General features: G+C 32.8%; 1 long non-coding RNA gene across 1 annotated transcript; it reads right to left on the reverse strand.

The window, feature by feature from the left end:
• Positions 1 to 2,799: 2,799 nt before the first annotated feature.
• On the reverse strand, positions 2,800 to 15,069 carry LOC116847222. The gene is made up of 3 exons (XR_004378709.1): positions 14,858 to 15,069; positions 8,008 to 8,199; positions 2,800 to 7,907 (listed from the first exon to the last, which is right to left on the reverse strand). It is a non-coding gene; the product is annotated as an uncharacterized LOC116847222 (long non-coding RNA).
• Positions 15,070 to 20,241: the final 5,172 nt, after the last annotated feature.

Consider the following 20,241-nt stretch of genomic DNA (forward strand, 5'->3'; position numbering starts at 1 on the left):
TTAGAAATAAATTTATATTTCTTACGGTTGATTCGTGCAATTTTGACGCGATTTATATTGAATACAGTTGTTTGAACGTACATAACTGCAAAATATATGTTTAATGGATATTATTAAAATATTTATAGCAAATTTCGATAAATTATTGCAGAAAACTAATCATATAAATAAAATAAGTCAAACATAAATAATGAGTTCGTAATAAATAATAATGTCAAATAGGTTAAATGATTTGCTTTAAATAAATAAAAAAATTACGTTATGTTATTTATTTGGTATCGTTTTCTCAAAGTTACGAGTTGACGTCCATTTTCCCTCAAAAACTTTCTCCTACATTAAAACAGATTAACTGATAACAGTCCTCTACGAAATGACTCGACAAAACATTAATATAACACAGGAATAATCGATATATTTCTGCTATCCATTGTACAAATATTAATCAACCTATGTCGGCTACTTTTGTTCAACTCGCGTCTTGAACAAATCATTTTAATATTTTGATGATATTTATTAAACATCAATTAATAACAAATTCTGTGTGTATAAGTGACTAGTAGATTATAAATTTCACATTAGCATTAATCGTTTAATGAGTTATATGAATATTATGTAGAAAATAATATCTTGTGAAAATGTATTAATATTGACCCAAAAGATAAACGTTATACTTTCAATATTATGTTCATTATGGGACAATAAATATGTGAAAATATAAACAATTAATTTATATACTGTCCCAACAATGAAAATATTAATAACTGGATAATTTTAATGAAAGGTAATGAATATTTAAAAAATGATTATTTAAAAAAGAACAATAGTCATGAGGTGCTAAAAACGTTTATATATTCTTTTCTTGCAGAAAATCCATAATAAATAACATGTATTAAACAACATATCGTTTTGCAGTAAGTTCAGCGAAGAGTATCAGTAAAATATAACGCGAGTATTGTTGGTTTCTCTTCTACTTTTTACAACAATAAATAAATCTACTTAATCATTCAATCTATTTAAATTTATACACTAATTTTACATTAAAACTATATATAATTTCTTACTACTTCTGTAATAAATAGAATCAATAAAGAGTCGTTATAAACTAATAAAGTACTACTGTGGTGGTTATGGCACTTCTATTTTTTACAATAACGAACATATTTAATACGCAGTCTTATCCAGCGAACATGATGACGTCAATGAGGTGTTATTGACTTAAATGACATCATTAATACACCACTAGTACATCATTTGGCGTCATTTTATTATTTGAATAGTTAAAATATAATTTGAAATCGAAAAATATATCAAAAAATCAAAAATCAATATTTAAGAGTTATTTTGTTAATATACTAATTCTGATGTTTAAAAAAATAAAAAAGAGCGAAATATGTGTATTTTGCTCAAAAGAACTATATGGAAAAAATTTTATATAACAATTATCTTACATAAAAATACATAACTGAAAAAGTAAATATTAGAAACAATTTCAATAAAATAAAACTTATTGAATATAACATGTATTTTAGGAAGTGTTACTGAGGATCACTGTACTGAAAAAATGATATAAATACAGATTGCTTTAGCTATAAAATAATGCTATGATAAAACGAATGTCGACAAAGGTATTATATAAAAATCCTTATCGAATAAATCATTGTATATAGAAAAAAATTCAGCTGTAAAAGAATAAATTAAAATCCGAAGCCGCAAATTTAGCCTAAGGAAAAAAATTTCATTAAGTAAAAATGAAGATTAAAGGAGGATGTTAAAAATAGGTCATTTTTTGTTTATTGACAGAACTTTCCCAAATAGCACATAATCTCCAAGAGATGTTTTGGGGACGATTTCAAAGCATTTTTAGGATGTCCTGTGGAGATATGTACTGTTTAGATTATCTAATAATTGGAAATTGTTTCTAAGAACTTTTAGAAACAGCAAATAACAATTATCTGTCCACCGAGTACAGAGAAAGTTATGAAAATCGGGATTTATTATTGTTGAAATAATCATATATATATAAAGTATTCTTTAAGCTTTTTACTTTTGATATATTTTTAAAATAAAATTAATTGCATTTATATCTTGAAATGTGAGTAGCAAATGTAGAGAAGTTTCTTTTCTTTTGGTTTACCCAATGTTTATGTGTTGCATACGCAAAGAGATCCGAAAAAATCTACTATTTATATTTTTTAGTCCTTACATAACAAATTCTGCTGAAAATACTTTGGAAGATAAAAGAAAAAATAAAAACTTAAGAAAAAATCGTCAGGGAATTTACCAAGTCGTGGTTCTGAGTTCGGTTGAAAATGAAGAAACGCATATATTTCATAATTATCCCCATATACTTCTATAACACACTCATATATATATATAATATTTGTGTGTGTGTGTGTGTGTGAACCAAAAAAATATATTTTGTACATTTACTATTCGTTTCAATTTTGTCTCTAAATATACAATTGATTTTATTTTAACGAAATATCAAGGATGCAAATTTTAAAAACACTTTATATTATTATTTCAACAATCAATAATAAATTCCAATTTTCATAACTATCGCCGGACCTGGTAGACAAATAATTCTTATTTTTATATAATCTGAAAATTTCAAAAATAATTTTCAATGTTTAGTTAAGATTTTATCAGTGAATAAAAAATAATTATTTTTAACATCTTCCTTTGAAAATATTATATTTTATTATTTTAATATATATATTTCATTATTTTTTTTATTTTACTAATTTTGTATTTCTTATATATAAATAAAATAATATCAGAAAGTTTCTTTTTCGTCGAGTGAGAATAAGAAATTATTAATTTTTTTAATATATAAATAATTAATATAATAAACTACAAATATAGTTCATTGATCTCATACTTTATAAAGAATTATTGTATCATTACTCTTGTCACATCGCTGAATATTACGGGGACCATCTTTGACCTAAAAACTAGTTCTGTGCGTTTACACATTTATATTTTAATAGAAGCCTCAAATTCCCCAGTCCTACTTTGACCAACTATCTATTGTAAATAACAATGGCCGCGTTCTTGAAAAATAGAGTAATTGTCATTACCGGCATCGAGAATTAACGACTTTATTTCCAAATTGTCTCATGTCCGTATTTTCATACAATATGTTGTGAACTTGATAACGCGTAATCCTCTTTTCCTTTAAAAGAAGCGGCAGCATTTTTCCAAAGACGATTTCAAGACGATTCAAGGCGAAGCCCACCAATCGCACGTCGCCACGAAATTTCATGTGTCACTGCGAAAAACCGGGAGTTCTACTCATATTCGACTTTATACGAGGGACGAGGGAGATTCGAGCAAAAGCGAACAAAAGGCTCGATCGCAAACATTTTGAACAACAGAAAAGCCGCTAGTGCTGCATCCGCGTACCAGATGGCAGGGCAAACTCCGAGATACTGGCAAATTGATCTGCCGCACGCTCGTATACGGGCAGTCGCCTCGCGAGCATCTGCTATGTCAATTATCTAGAAAACCCGCGTGGATCCCGCGAAATCGCCACGCGTGATCCACTTCCCCGCGATTAGCGCGATTTCACCTGCAATTAGGCGCGCGATCGACGACGCCGCGTGATCGCCGAAATCGTCGCCACTGGTGAACGACGTTGCAGGTGGCCGTCGGACGGCGTCGCGTGCCGTCGCTCGCGATTCACGACGACGCGGCTAGCCTCAGTCGCTTCGCGCCCGTAAACAAAATCAGCGAAACCACATCGTTTTCGGGTATGTATCCTTTCAGACTTTCGCACCGCTCGCGATCTCGTATCCGCGCAAGTTTCCACGCTCGCCCAGTCGAGCGTGAACAGTAATCGCTGCACCGACGGAAATTTAGAAATTCTCGGAGAGAACTCTCGCGTTCGGTTGTGCACGATCTTCGACCGCTCAATCGAGCAAATCGCTTCTCGTTTTAACCGCGATTTCAATGATACATTCGATGGCCGAAGAAGTTGATTGCACGATTAGTTCGTCGTATTTGTAACGTTTTTACACGTGTCGTCTCGCGCGCGCGCGACCTCCAAGATTCGCATCTAATAGTACATGATCCTCGAATAAATCATTTGTCTCTCTTTCTCTCTCTCTCTCTCTCTCTCTCTCTCTTTACTTTCGATCGTAAATTAGAAGTGTGATAATTAAGAAATGAAATAATTGCGCAGTTATAGTTTGCCGCAGTTTTCTCGTTAATATCTTTACGCGACTTGTGGTTGATAATAATATCCGGTTATTTCAGAAAATTGTTGTATTTTCGGCATAAATCTTAGGAAACACAAGAAAACGGACATTCCTCGTATCGAGCATTTTTGTTTTCGTATGTTAACGTTTCTACTAGTTGTTATTTGTAAGTTGCATGTTAGTTTAATTAACGTCGCATGCTGCACTACTGTTGAGAGATTCAGTATCATTTTAAAAACACATAATTAACGAATAAAATGTAATTACGTGTTTCGACTACTTAAATAAACCGTTTCCCTTTATGACGCAACATCCTTAAAAATGATTTGAAACACCGTCTGCGCGCCTAGTATGTCAACAAATTTTTGCATATCTATTTGCCAAAGATATATTCAAATAATTTCAATGTTGTTCACTCCATTATTTATATCGTTGTATAATATACGTGGTATACGTGGTATTATGTATACGTATTTTTATACGTAAGCGTAACACAAATAAAGCCGAATCTATCTATGGAAGCGTGACAAAATTCGATTCAATAACAATAAATATTTCATTGATAAGGATTTTGATTAATTTTTATGCATTCAATAATATTTAATAGAAATTACAGTCGATATATTCGTTGTTTCCGTATTATAAGCGGCGGCAACCGATGAGAACATCGGATCTATTTAGTAAAAATTGTTATTTTAGTAAATTTTGTAAATTTGTTTCTAATTTGAAAAACTTCTATAAACTTTAAATCTCGCCCCAAAACTTGTCAAATCTCAAGCAATCGCTCTTCACATATCTCTTTTTCCTAAATATTCGACATTTGACGTTTATACAAAATGTAAATTAGTACATCAGACTATATAAAACCTCAAGAAAAGATTGATTTAATATGTTCTTTGCAAAATTTTTAATAGTTACCAAAACGTGTTACCAAGATGAAGTGTTTTGTTTGGCCGCATCGCCGCGTACGTAGGCCTAAAATTTAAGAAACATTTTATATCATAAACCTAGCAAATCTACAACATTCCTGAACGATTTAGCCAATAATATATAATAAACGAGAATATATTCAACAAAAATGCTCATTATTCTTAAAAAAGAATTGCTACTTCTCAAATGCGGTGTACTTGTGTATTCCGTTTATAAACACGCGATTGTTTATTTCAGTAATAATAAAACGCGAGCGTTTTAGCGTTATTTTTTAAAATACAACGTTTCGGCGTAAAATGTCCTCGGCCATGCGTTTGCCATCGCCAATTCCTTCGAAAACAATGATAGCGAGCTATATTTGACCCGTTGACTATTGCGTTGATTTTTGCAGCTTGCACAAAAGCTTAACTGATAAAAAAATGCAAAAGATGTAGTAAATAAACATAATTCCAGACGCATATATTTTTAACTACCTCGTTTCATTGGCTCTCTATTGCTAGTATAATCGATTTTTCATATGCTAATAATTATACTTTATATGTAATTTAATGAGACGCTGACTGCTCTAATGCCCGTCATCAATCACGACATTCAACATGTTAACACTTTCGTAATCAGCATCATACATATGACGCATCGATCTCTCATTTCAAACTTATAATTTTCAATTTTACTTAAAAACATACTATAATTGGAGACTTCACCGACAATACTAACTTTTTTCTGCAAAGTTTACATCGTACTGATTACACAGAATTATAAATGCTTCTTCACAATGAAAGTACTTGCAAAAATAAATGGGAATATTGCTCAACATATGACGTAAACGATAAAAAATTTCAAAATTAACATCTCGAGCTATCAGTTAGCGTAAATATTTGCCTGATTCAAAATTTCCGTAGTTTGAGTGCATTCTGAGTTTTTTGCTCAGGGAAATTTCAAAAAATATTGTTGTACCTTTATAACTAAATTTATGAGCTTAAAAAATGTGAATAGTTTGCAAAAAGTTTCCTATACATCTTTATATTTTCCGCTAAATACGGCAAAACAAAGCAGTACACATTTATACAGGATATCTAACAATTAATAACCTGTTGTGTGCAGGTAGAATTCGACAACTAAACGCAAAATTCTTCTACCATTTCAAACAACCACCATTTCAAAATTTTAAGTTATTAATCAAAGAAGATTGATGAAGATTCACGCGCAATATAAAGTTGCAATGACGACATTAGATGTTTATACATCAGGTCAAACTGAACAAAAAAGTCCTGTACACGGAGAGAATATTGTAGTAAAAATTCTAGTAATTCGGGAGTAGATGAGCACTATTACAAAAATTACAATAAGACATAGTAAAAGTAACGATGAACATAGTAAAAATGACTATAAATATAGTAAAAATTACCACGTATTGTATTGTAATTTTTACTACAATATTCTCTCCGTATATCGTTTTGTAAATGGCCGCGGAAATTTTTAATTATCAAAAAACATTGATGCATTATCGCACAAAATCATGCTCTAACCTTCTTTAATTAATAACTAAAAATCTATATAATTTGTAATTGTACAGAATTTTTTTTTCAGTTTGCCGATCCGTATCGCGCGTAATCATTCACCAATCTTTTTTGATTAATAACTTAAAATTTTAGGTGATTATTTGTGAAACGATAGAGGAATTTTGCATTTAGCTTCTTGAGTTTTATCTGCACACAACAGATATATTATTAATTGTCAGACATCCTGTATAAGATCTATATCCACAAAAAATACGAAAAAAGGTAACGTAATCGATACTTATTTGACATGATGTTTTGACGATTGCCTCTGCGTTATCGAAATTTTTAGAGTTCGTCGCCCATTTTGACATCACCTTAACACGTTCATATATATTTACGATCATTATCAACGTCGCATATCGGTGACAACGATAATTTTTTCTCTGTATATATATGTAAATAAACTAGATCTATTTTACACAATTAGAAAAAGTTTGGTTGAATTAACCTAACAATGAGTGAACAAAACATATTTCAGTTGAAGGAAATGGAATGTCTGCGTGCAGTTTTTATGAACCAAATTCGGTTCTAAGGCTCGTATTAACAGTTATTATTTGAAAGACTTCTCAAATCAGATATTCAAATTTCAGAGTTAGAGTTTCTCAGTAAAAGCATGGTAAAATATATAAATGACACGCATATTATAACTTAACTAAAAAATTTTAATTTAGCTCTGAATAAAAATTTAAGTATCACATATGAAACAAGTTTCAAAAATATATTAATACAAACCTAAGAAGCAGAAATTCTCTTTCCTTCAACCGAAACTCATTTTGTTCGTTTATTTGCTTAGTTTACATCGAGAGGACTAAACGCGGACTGACCTATACTGTAACCAATCGCAATTGATTTTTACAAGAATAATCGACCGCGATTAGTCACGGTATAGGTCAGTCCGCGTTTAATCCTCTCGATGTAGACTAAGCAGTTGACAGACTAATTCAATTAGACGTTTTTTCTGCGTATAAAAACAAATGTGGTCCGCGGAGAGAGTTCCCCAAGTAAACTGTGGTAGCGAACGCGTTAATGGTAGGCCTCGAACGCGGCACGGTAGGTCGGTAAGAATATTGTCTAAACATTCCGATACCACGTGGAAAATGGCGGTTCCGTCATCGAACGATCAATGTCTCGAGGTACATCGCGCGATGACCGACAACGACGAGTGCGTCCGGTAGCGACGAGCAAGGTCGAGCGTGGAAGACGGACGCTGGTCAGCCTGACAAAAGAAACGTTAGCTTTACGAGGGAAAACGATATCTCTACGCCAATGAGATTGACATGGCTTCGTGTGGGGTGGACGGGATTAATCCCGTTTACCTCTCCGGCAGATTTAAGGCTTCTTATGCAACTCTTCGTACATACGCACGCATGCGGCCGTCTTGTACACACAATTTATGAAACAAGTATGTCCCTTTCGAGTTGGATCCCGTGACAGTCTGACGACCTCATGACGAGTCTTCTTCCAGCTGCGAAACGTTGATTTTTCAGCGTGTAATCGATCTGGTCAATCTATGTACGAAATATCCGTGAATTTGATTGTTCGAATGACAAGGAGTACGATCGCGTTTTTCCGTCTTCAGCTTCACGCAAAAATTTGCCGTTCCCCTGTTAATTTCTATCTTGTTTGAACTACTAAGTGAGTATTAATAATTGAAATTTGTCTCAAGTGTGAATTCAGATTTGCATTTGAAGTAGATATGAATTTCCTCTCCTTTTCCTTCATTAAATCGCTATTATAAACCTGTTAGAAAATATGATACGTCTGAAGGACTGCGACAAGTTCAAGCCCTAAAAGACGCGATCGCGCTCCTTTATTCTATTACACTGATGTAAAAGATTCGTCGTTTCTTCCATTAAATTCTATCTCGTAGGCCCGTAGTCAGTCAGTTGATTAAAAGTTCCAACACTGTTCCTCAATGAGTTTCGCAACGCATCCTGTATCCAATAAGAGAATTTGTTTTTTGTAATTCTCAGGAGACACATTTTTCTATTGGATACGAAATACATTGCGAAACTTTTGAAGGAAAATGTTGCAACTTTTGATTATCTGACAGATGTATTAATAGTCATTACTTAAAACTTATGTTACTCAAATGAGATACTCAGATTTGAATTTAGATTTAAATGCGAATTTTTTTATTGATTTATGATTACAAATCTGTCTAAAAGTGCGAAACGTCTAAAGATTTTGACGTTTCGTTATCCGAATGTTAAGAAACACGATCACGTTTCTTCGTTTTTAAGTTTGGTGCAAAGATTCGTGCTTTTTCTATTCTGACTTTTGTTACAGCCCTATTAATAATTGTTGCTTGCAATTTGTTTTTAAGTAAGATACTTAGATTTGAATTTAAAGAGAGAAGCAAATTTTTCGGTTTTTTGACTCACGTTTATAAATATATTGTCAAATATGTCATATGATTTAAGTAAGAAACTCAGATATGACGCTATAAATTCAGATCTGAGTATTTCACGTGAGACAATTTTCAAATAACATCTACTAAGGCTCCTGAGATACGATTCTATAATTCGTTAACGACAATATCACTCCCAGATAGCACAGAAAATTCAAAAAGAATTCATTAGACATTTCATTTTTATGTCACCAATTCTAAATTCTTTTTATATCTGAAAAGGAATTTAAAATTGATAACATAAACATGAATTTCGTATTCTCTTTGCTATTTGGGACTAGCACTTTTTGTCGCGCATCTTTTCTAGCATATACTATATATTTGCGCAACGTTAACGACAATTCGTTAACGACAGTTACAAAATCGCACTGCTGGTCTTCACTGCGGAATTCTCGATTGATGACGTTAGAAGCTACAAAAAAAGGCATTCTTAAAATTCTTACGGAATACACGAAAATAAAAGTATATGTTCATAAAATGATGCTTAGAATCGATTGAGCACATTTATAAAGTATTCTGGAAACTTTTTTGTCTTAACAATTAATAAGTAACTGTAAAATTTATAAATTTATAAATAAAATTTATAAATAATTGTAAACGTGATATACAATCTTTCTTTTTGGTTTACTTTTTGTCATAATTTTTTTACGTTAATTTTACGACTATTTATTGTTTGTTAAAGTAAAAAGAAAGCTTTCGTAATATTTTATAAATGTGCACAATTATATAAGTTATCGATTATATTTGATTACAATTTCATAACCTGTTATTTCGACATATTTCGTAAGAGTTTTGAGTATATGTTTTCTCGTCATTAATCAAGATAAGCATGGCAAGCACACAGAAGACTTAATAAAAGGCCATAAAGAATTATCTACCTAGATATAAAAAGAAAAAAATAATTAGGAACATCCCCGTAAGTCTTTTTAAAAAAATACCAAATCAATGTTGTTTATTTTACTCGCAATGATCATCAGTATCTCAAAACTGGATAGTTTCAATTAACTATAATTATTTTTCAGTTTTATTTAACTATAATGGACTAATTTTCCTATTTAATAAAAATGGTAACTCTTGTAGCGACCTAATATAAATTACACCATGTACGCGTTGTAATTGTAGCTAGGATTGTAGGATTTTTGACATTGCACACATACACATAAGTTCGAAAATCGTGTAAGTAATTATTATAACAATAAGACATACGTGACGTAGTGTCTGACTACTGACTAAAGATCGCGACTCTTCTCCTCAATGAATTTCGTAATATATTTCGTGTCTAATAGGAAAATTGTTTTTTTTTTCGTAATTCTCAAGAGATATATATATTTTCCTATTGGATATGGAATGCGTTGAAAAACTCATCGAGGAAAAAAGTCACAATCTTTAATCAGCCGACTGTATATACGAAAAATGCAAGTGAATACTCGTTTTGTTTTGTACCGGATTATTTCCAACGAGTGCTCTATCGCGTTTCTTTTTCAGGTTTCTTGATTTAACGTTCTCTTACAATCGTTACGTAGTATTTAGGAATAGTACAAATGTAAAATTTAATTTCTTCTCCGAGCGCATTACCGTCGGCTCCTCAGCCTGCCGGTCTGCGTGTCATTCTTAGATATACACGAGAGAACTTTTCTAGAAGACATAAACATACATAAAAGTATCATAAAAGTATTATATATTAGCCTGTCCCACTTAGAAGATATACTTATAATGCCGAAAAAGATTTTAAAAAGTACAATAAATTTTATACTATCGAATTAAAAGCAAAGACATCTGAGTAAACTGTTAATTGTTGCAATATATAAATTATAACTTTAATGAGAATTTTTTCGCACAATACAAGTGTGATAATTCTAATTACCAGTATATCGTTCAATAAAAATTCTCTCCGTGTATCGTAACATCCGTGGTATGGAATATCCCAGGTACGGAAATAAATAAACGATAGAAGAATAATTAATTTGAATAAACAATATGGCTGAATTTGAACGAATCTGAACGAGCGCTGTTAATGATAGATACAAGCGAATCTATTGTATTACACGTAGTAAACAAAACGCGCGAATTTTTATCCGCTGTTCCAAATAGACTCCGTATTCTTTGCTAATGATATTATGCTGAGTAATTGAGATATACTACTAATATATTTTCCAATAGTCTCCAACGCCTCCAACGTAGCCGTAAACGAATGATAAGCGGGTGCGTTGAAAGGCGCAAGTTCATTACTGACTATACGCGAAATGTCATAAATTCGTTACGCAAGAGCGCATATGCGGCATAAGAGCTTTCCCTCCATCCTACGACTTCTATAAGTTACATTAGATAACGCGTTGTATATAGGCAATGTAAATGTCCCCGGCTCGATATTGTTAAATCGAGTAGCGATCTATAACAGGTCACCCGATGTTACATAACTAATGACTTTTTATAGTCGATGAACTTATAACACACTTGCGGACAGGCCATTTTACAATGTCCCGTGCGCTTCAAATTTTTTAGACAACTTTTTCGCCACAAATTGGGTGTTTGCCCTTTTAACGCAACGAACTATTAATAAATTCGTTTCAAGGGACGAAGTGCTGAAAAGTTTGCTTAAATATAACGAACGAATGAGTTTCAGCTTTATAACTAAAATCGCATATATCCACAGTGACTATCTCTCGAACTGAGAAAACCAATTAGAAAATTTTATCGAGCATAGGACATATATGGAGAGAATTTTGTTTTTGGAAAAGCATTTATAAACTATAAAATGATTTATTTCAGTTAGAATATACTCATAATGTTAAATGACAAGCAAGTATTATAAATTTGTAATAAGTTAATAAATATATTGAAGTGAGATATACATCAATTCAATTCAATCATTTGGCTCTCGTATATGAGTATATATATTCCAGTGCGCTTCGCAAGTTCACTAATTTTTTCCACTGTCCATAACATATTAAGATACTAAAATTATCCACAATTAACGATTTATTTTTACCAGAGCTATCAAAATAACAGGTTTTTGAAAAAAATACGTAATGCAAGGGAAAAATACATATGTATGTATTATTTCTAGTTTTTGTGATTCAATGTTTATTAAAAATATAAAATGTACCATTATAGATTTGAGTACTTTTTTTTATAAGAAATTACAAAACATATCATATTGATTACTTTAGCGATTCTAGCGTTGATCAACAAAAATTTTTCTTTTCTCTATGAATAGAGAATTGAGAGGAGAATATAAATATTCATATCTAAAAAAATATTTTTAAATTTATAATGAAAAAATTAGGTTAAACGAACTCAAGGTTATGCAGATTTCTTTGCACAAACTGCAGTTCAACGTAAAAAAGATGTAACTAATAATAAAAGGTTAAAGAAACTCTGACACGTGGCTTTACATAATTAGTACATGTGTAATGACATAAACGTTTTTATCAATTATTAAAGGATTCATCTAATTGTATAATTCTGCATAAATCGAGTAGTTTTATCTTCGATGAAATATTAAGTGAATCAACGATATTGTATTAGATCTTAATGATTGTCTCATATTGAACTAAATTTTGAACTCGTTTTATATAAACAAGAAATTAAAAGGTTGAACAGCAAAATTTCGTCGAAAGAATCAAAGCAGTCAGTTCACTATGTACAACCCTGAAATTGAGTTCATTTAATTCAGTTCTGTTAAAGTAGTTGTTTTGGCTAGCTTTTTTATAGCACAGATTCTCGCTTTTGCAAAAAGATGCCGAGGACGAAACAACGTCTCTGGGACCTGACGAAGTTAAGAGAAAGTATATCATAGGCAAACCGTCTTATGTTTCTGTCTTATTTCATTGTACATTTGCAACATGAAATATGGCATAAACCTAAGGTGGGTGCTTATATAATCGACGCTTCTTCAACCACAACGGATATCCATGATTGCCTTGACCAATTATAGGAAGGATTGTCGAACCTGTGAAAAGTCCACCACCAAGCACCAAAAACAAATGCTGCGAAACGTCCATTCATCGCGAGCCTCAAGACAACCAATGGCGTCAATTTCGATTATCCGAATATCCAGATTTTTTTGGTATTATCCGCGATATCGGGTAACCGAACATGAGATTTCCGGTATTATTAATTTTTTTAAAAAATAAATAACAAATGCATGCCCCAGTAGCACATATTAGTTAGTCAACAGTTAGCCGTTATAGATTCAACATTAACCCATTGCTTTGTGCTACTTAGGTTGCAGATTCGTAACTATTTACTTGTTACTATTTTCTGGTTGTCAAAATAATGTTCATACGAAAAAAAATTATTTAATTCGTACAACTAATTTTATGTTAGTTGAGGACCATACGAAAACCATAAATTTATTTATATAGACTAGATCTTCTAATAAGAGAGGTTTGAAGATAATATTTAAAGAATAACTATATTCCCCTTCCGCGCTATTCATAGATATTCTGTCCTTATCTTATTTGATTCTTATTGAAGAAAGTTAGACAAAATGTCCAATAGGATTCAAGCTAGACAAAGATCGAATACTTATCCCAGACAACATAATGTCTAAAATCAGGACATAAAACGTCTTAAAAATATTTTTTAAGACGCTTTAAAGACATTTATACGTAAATCATCTGAAAGACATCTTAAAGATGATCTTACGTCCCGATTTTAGACATTATGTTGTTTGGGATATATTTACAGGGTATCATTTTCTGATCAAGTCTTCGCATCCTCTCTATTTTGAAACGCTTAGTCTATGTATATAAATCTATAGTAAAAGCTCGGTAACTAGAGCTCGAAAGCTAGAAACAGAAACACATATTCGTAAGAGATTTCTATACAATTAAATATTCTCAATTATTTTAATTAAATTTTAATGTTCAGACGAATGTTTTCAGTCACGATAACAAAAATATCATTCTTCGTCACCGTATTTTCGTCTAGTTCCCATTTTGTTACATAAATTGATATTTTTTTCTGTACACATATGTGCACAACTGTATTATCCAGCTACCCAGAGACAAAAATATTCGGGTTTTACTGACATAGCTCTATTAAAACCTGTCTACAAATTTGCATAATCGCATATTACATACATATAACGAAATTAATCAAGCATAACCTATGCAGTAAAAGGATATATTTTAAGATCTATCCAGCGAAACTCTCTCTCTCTCTCGCATAATCACATATTGCATATGCATAACGAAATCAATCAATCAGAGCAGTAAATCTGTGTAGTAAAAGAATGTATTTTACATCAGACACTATTGGTCAATTTCCCTTTACATACATATTATGTGACTATGCAAGTTGATCTGAACAGGTCTGTAAAAAGGACTGCATGTGTTCATTGTCCATTATCGAATCTCAAAAGTAGACAGGAGAATTTAATGGAAATTAACAGACTTAAGGCCTATTCAGACTTACGAACTTGCATAATCCCATATTGCCTATGCATAAGGAAACTAAGCAAGCATTATCCGTGCAGTAAAAGTTATATTTTATATCAAACACAGAATTGGTAAATTTCCTTGTGAATATGCATGCTACTACGTAAGTTTGCTTGAATAGACCTCTATAGCCATGGCATATAAGTAAAAACATGCAAACAGCAAGACCTACGCAGCGGGCGAATTGGCAAATCACAATCGAGAATTTCAACAAGATAATTTTATGTTCTCAATAACAAAACTCCATTTTCTCGACTGTGAATGATCAATTTCGCTTGTTGTTTAAGTTGTTGCTTAAGTTTTATTGCTTACATTTTCGTATATGCCATCCACTTTACACGTTATTGATACGAGCAATCTGTCCGGCGGCTCTCGTGCGTATCATCGTCGAGTCGCGAAAGGATAGCTGCGGCACAGAAAGAGAAAAAGAGAGCGAGTGAGCAGGACGAAATCACTCCGATCGGCGGTAACGTGAGTGCGTAAGGCGTAAGCTAAGAAGTCCCCGGCATAGAATGACGGCGACGCGAAGCTGTCCGAGTCAGTGGAGGAGGCTTGGCTCGGGCCAGGCAGACGTGAAGCCTGAGGAGCCAGGGGTGCTCTAAGCCGTGAATCCTAACAAGTGTCCGAAGCTTACTCGGCTAGTGTTACCCGCGACGCCGCTTCTTCCCTCGCGACTCGCTCGTGCCCCTTTTTCTTTTACCTCTGCTGCCCCCTTCGCAACGCGGAGAATGCACGCGCCCCGACGCAAGGGCGTAAAGTTGCCAACCCAGCCTTCTCGTCTCTCACTTTTCGCCCGCACATTCTTTACACTCCCGTTACATTTCGTTCGGTCGCCGTCGCTGTGTTATCGCGAGCATCTTTCAATTCCGCCATAGAGTCGTTGAATCCTTGTTGTCGCAGAGTTTGAACTTAAAAGGGATAGATTGAAGTCTGTCCTAGAAAGGGAAAGTCTGACTGCAACTGAAAATTTTTATTGATGATAAATTAAATCAACTGTCGACATTTAATGATTTTTATTTGCATCAATAATTTTCTATGGAAAAATAATAAAAATTAATTTAATTTAATTAATCTAAGAATAATCGTCCTGGGGTCATATTTCAGATTTGCTTTTCTGAACTTTTCTGGAGAAAAACCTTACTCAGGATGCTCCTGTTGCACCACAAAGTGCAAGGGGAGCGGCCGAGACCTTTGCTGTCTCAACCTTGCATCGATGTTCCTTGCATGCGTCTCCGTCTACGGTTCAACGTCCCTGTGTAGTTTCACGAAAATTTTCGTCATGCATTTCGCACTACTCATTCACTCTGATTACAGGAAATCGCGCAATTTTTCCACCGACGATGACGTATCTGCTTTAATCTGCGTTGTTACGTGGAAAGTGATAAAATCATGATCATAACGTAATGACGTAGTGCAGTAATTTAAAGCAGCACGAATAGTATGTCATTACAAAGAACGATTGTCACAAAATCTATATCGTTATTATACTATAACTGCGCAGAAAAAAATCGAGTAAAAACCAAGTCTGTGGATTATGCAACTTTTGTTGCACAAATTGCAATCAAATCAAATTGAATAAAAGTTATGTCAGACCAACAATCTAGAGATTCAATCAACAATCTAGGAATTTGAATTTAGTCAACAGTAAAACTGTTGAACGGGATTAAAGAGAAGGAAATTAAATTTAATTAAATTACTGAATGAAAAGGAAACGTAGAGTTATATGTATGATATTCTTCCAACTACCGAGAAATTTACTGCATAATATGAATAATTTTACTTCTAGTGGGAGATTAAAAAAATCAAAGGTTGAAAACAATCAATAATGCGTTGGGTTATCTTTATGATTGTCTAGTTAAACTAAATTATGAGCTTATTTTACACAAACATGAATTGAAATTTGCTGAAAGTATTTAAATCGAAAGGGCAAAAAGTGCAGCCAAATTTAGCCCCCTATTTTGTAGCACTCAAAATTTTAAATTATTTTTTTACAAATTGTAACTATATATAAGTAGATTAAAGATATATAATAAGTATCAAATTGATATGCTTCATTTAGAGGAAAATGGCTCAAAAAGATACGTATTCTGTTGAAATATATGATATCGTTAAGATCCTTACAGGAAATGTTACAAGAAATTAAATATATGTATTAAAGTCTTTATATAAATAAAATATAAATGGATTATAAATGTTAATAATATATATTAATTTAGGATGACTTTTAGTAAACTCCGGTTAACTTAATCGTCAGTTAATTCGTTGTAATTAACAGAATTGGCTAATAGCTATTTGGTGGTCACAATGGAATTAATCGATGATTAAGTTAATCGGAATAAAAATTACCCTTATGCCCGTTTGTACCAACTTTGGTTAACTTAACCGGCTAGTTATTCCAACGGATCAAACGCGTCTGTCAATTTTGACTAACGAGAAATGCGATTGGTGGTTCAATCCGTTGGAATAACTAGCTATTTAAGTTAACCAAAGTTGGTAGAAACGGGCATTAGTGCGTTTGCAGTCGATATTATTAATATTATGAATATTAACAATTGTTGCATGGATAAGGGAAACTGCAGAAAATCTTACTAATATTCTAATAAAATATTTATATAAACCGTCACAAGCGCCATATATTGGTTTTGAAATTCTTTTTAGGTCATTTTTTCAAATAGTAAGGTGTATTACTTTGATATTTGTACATATCTTTAATCTACCCATTAATAACTATAATTTTATTAAAAAATAATTTAAGATTTCAAATATCACAAAATAAAGCTAAAAGCTTACGAGAGCTTGAACGTTCTCTTTAATTCCATATACGACCTTGAAGTTAAATTTGTTTAACACGTTATCAAATACGAGTTATTTCCTGACAGGTGAACGAAAAGAATTCTTTATTCTACGTCAACTACTAGTTAATATGCATAAGTTCTTTTTTGTGTTTTACTAAATAATAAATATAATTAATTAACATATAAAAATAACATATTAATATATAAAATAACGGATATTGTTCTTTAATGTCACTGTGGCAATCAACGTGTTAACTCGATTCGAATTGTTTTGATGGCTCTCTTTTTATAGTTTATAATGTATAGCTAAAATTTATAGTTATTTATAGTGTACAGTATTTTAGTATATAGTGTATAATTATTTTTTATAGTTTACACTACATAGTAATTATATACAGAGTATCTGACAGTTCGAAAACGCTCGTGTACAGATAGAATGGATCAAACTAAACAGAGAAATCATGTACCATTTTGTAAATTATGTTATAGTTATTAAGAAATTAGTTAAACAATATAAGCGAAAGAACGCACGGGAAACAGTAATATAGAGTCTATAGACATACATAAAAAAGGATAGCTTCCAGCTTGTAATAAGGATGTTGGGATCTCTTAGTAACGGTAGATATTAGCTGATAGCGAGAAACGAAGTAACACAAAGTCACCCGTCGAAAAAAAGTACGCCTCTCGTTATCAGCTGATATTCACCGTTGTTTAGAAGATCCTAACAAGTAAGACATCTTTTTTACAAGCTAAAAGCCATCTTTCTTTAGATATGCCTACAGAGTTCGTCCTATCGCTTTCCATGCTTTCATTCGCTCATAGTGTTTAATTAATTGATAACTATTGTGTAAAATTATTACTGTGAAATTTGCAAAATGACACCTCTGTTCAGTTTGATCCATTCTACCTGTATATGAATATTTCCTTTGGTTTCTCAGATACCTTGTATAAGTAATAATCATTTGCTGCTTACGCACCTCATATGAGGCATGCAGCAAACATGATCGTTTTCGTTAAATCCTTCATTAAAATTAAAAGATATAGAAGCTCGCTGAGAGAACGAGAGCTTGCCGAGTCCCACCGATCCTGAAGGAACGTGCGATCGAAGAGGAATCGTACGAGAAGGACACGCGGTGAGACATGCAAATTAGGTCGACCTAATGTCGGATCCCACTATTTATCGAACGTAGTACTTGCTTCACGTCGATATATATGTGAGATACGTTTTAGGGATTCACCTCTCTGCAACATCATTTAATGCTACCACCACCGTTACCACCACCACGTCCACCACTATCACCACCACTACCACCATCACTATCACCATCACTACCACCATCACCACTACCAACGGAATAGCAACGCTGTTACCAACTGCGACAAACGGCATCGGTCAAGTCGCAGTCTTTCTCTTGCATAAGAGAAATTAAGACTCCTCTGCAGAGGAGTTTTATGCAATCAACAAAAACAACACAACCCGTTTATCTATGGAATGAGAGGATCCTTCATCGCCTCCCTACAGGAAAGATGAAAAAAAAATCATCGGTAACCACCTCTTCCACCCCAAATAAATAACACATTCGACGATGACACCACAGACATAAGTGTTTAAAATACGCCTTAGAGATCATTGATCCAGATGTTCCTCTTTGAACTTTCAATAGCAATTTCACAATTCAATTTCACAATCGTAGTAACGTCTATGGGTGCACTCAGGAGACCAATCATGAATCGTTTCTTCAGAACTCGTGGAAAGTGAAAGTTTTCTAACTTGAAAGCACATAGAAATATTCAGTCTCTCTCTTCTCTTTTCAGTTGACTCTAACAAAAAAGATTTACGATCGCCTTCTAATATAAAAGATATAGTGATGACAACTATATACATACATATGTATATGTGTGTGTGTGTTTGTGTGATAACTATACGCGAGTTATACGTACAATTAATATATAGTTTATTAAATTACATACTATTTTATTTGAAAGGAATAAAGCTATTAAGAGTCGATGCTGAATGTTTTTTGCAAATGTCTATGATGGGGAGGATAATAATGTTTGTAGTGTCAAACATACGTGCCGAACTATTTTCCGGTCTTTACAACGTACGCAATAAATCAATCTTTCATTAACAAACCGGCCCTAAATTCTCTAATATTTTCTATAATTATTATAATTATTGAAACCCCCCTATATTTTAATGCTCTCCAATACGCATTGATTCTATTCTTGAGTTGCGAAAAAACTGCCTCAGCCAGGAGTTCCAAGTTCGATTTCTGGCTTGGGCAGTTTTTTCGCAACTCAAGAATAGAATCAATGCGTATTGGAGAGCATTAAAATATAGGGGGGTTTCAATAATTATAATAATTATAGAAAATATTAGAAGATTTATGGTCGGTTTGTTAATAAAAGATTGATTCATTGCGTACATTGTAAAGACCGGAAAATAGTTTGGCGCGTGCATTTGACACTACAAACATTATTATCCTCCTCATCATAGACATTTGCAAAAAATATCCAGCATCGGCTCTTAATGGCCTTATTTCTTTCAAATAATTTAGGTATTACCTATACACAGCCTTAAGATACTATTTTATATATGTAATATGGTTCCGTGCAGATTAGTTTAATATAATATATAGTTGTCATCTTTACACTCACGCACGCACGCACGCACACAATGTGGGTGTGTATACATTAAACCGGGTCGAATTTGCGGGCGGAAAGTTTGCGATTCAAAATCCAATAGTGCGGAAAAGTTGCTACTGACCGATTTAAAAAAATTTTTTTGCATTATGCTTGCATTTTTGCGGAACAGTTGCTACTCACAGTCAATAGCAACTATTGGATATTGATCCGCGAACTTTTTCCTTCGAAAATTCGACCCGATCTACTATACATACC

This window comes from Odontomachus brunneus, unplaced genomic scaffold, assembly GCF_010583005.1.
Source record: "Odontomachus brunneus isolate Ranch 3 - 2012 unplaced genomic scaffold, Obru_v1 Obru_scaffold_075, whole genome shotgun sequence".
Lineage (NCBI taxonomy): Eukaryota > Metazoa > Arthropoda > Insecta > Hymenoptera > Formicidae > Odontomachus > Odontomachus brunneus.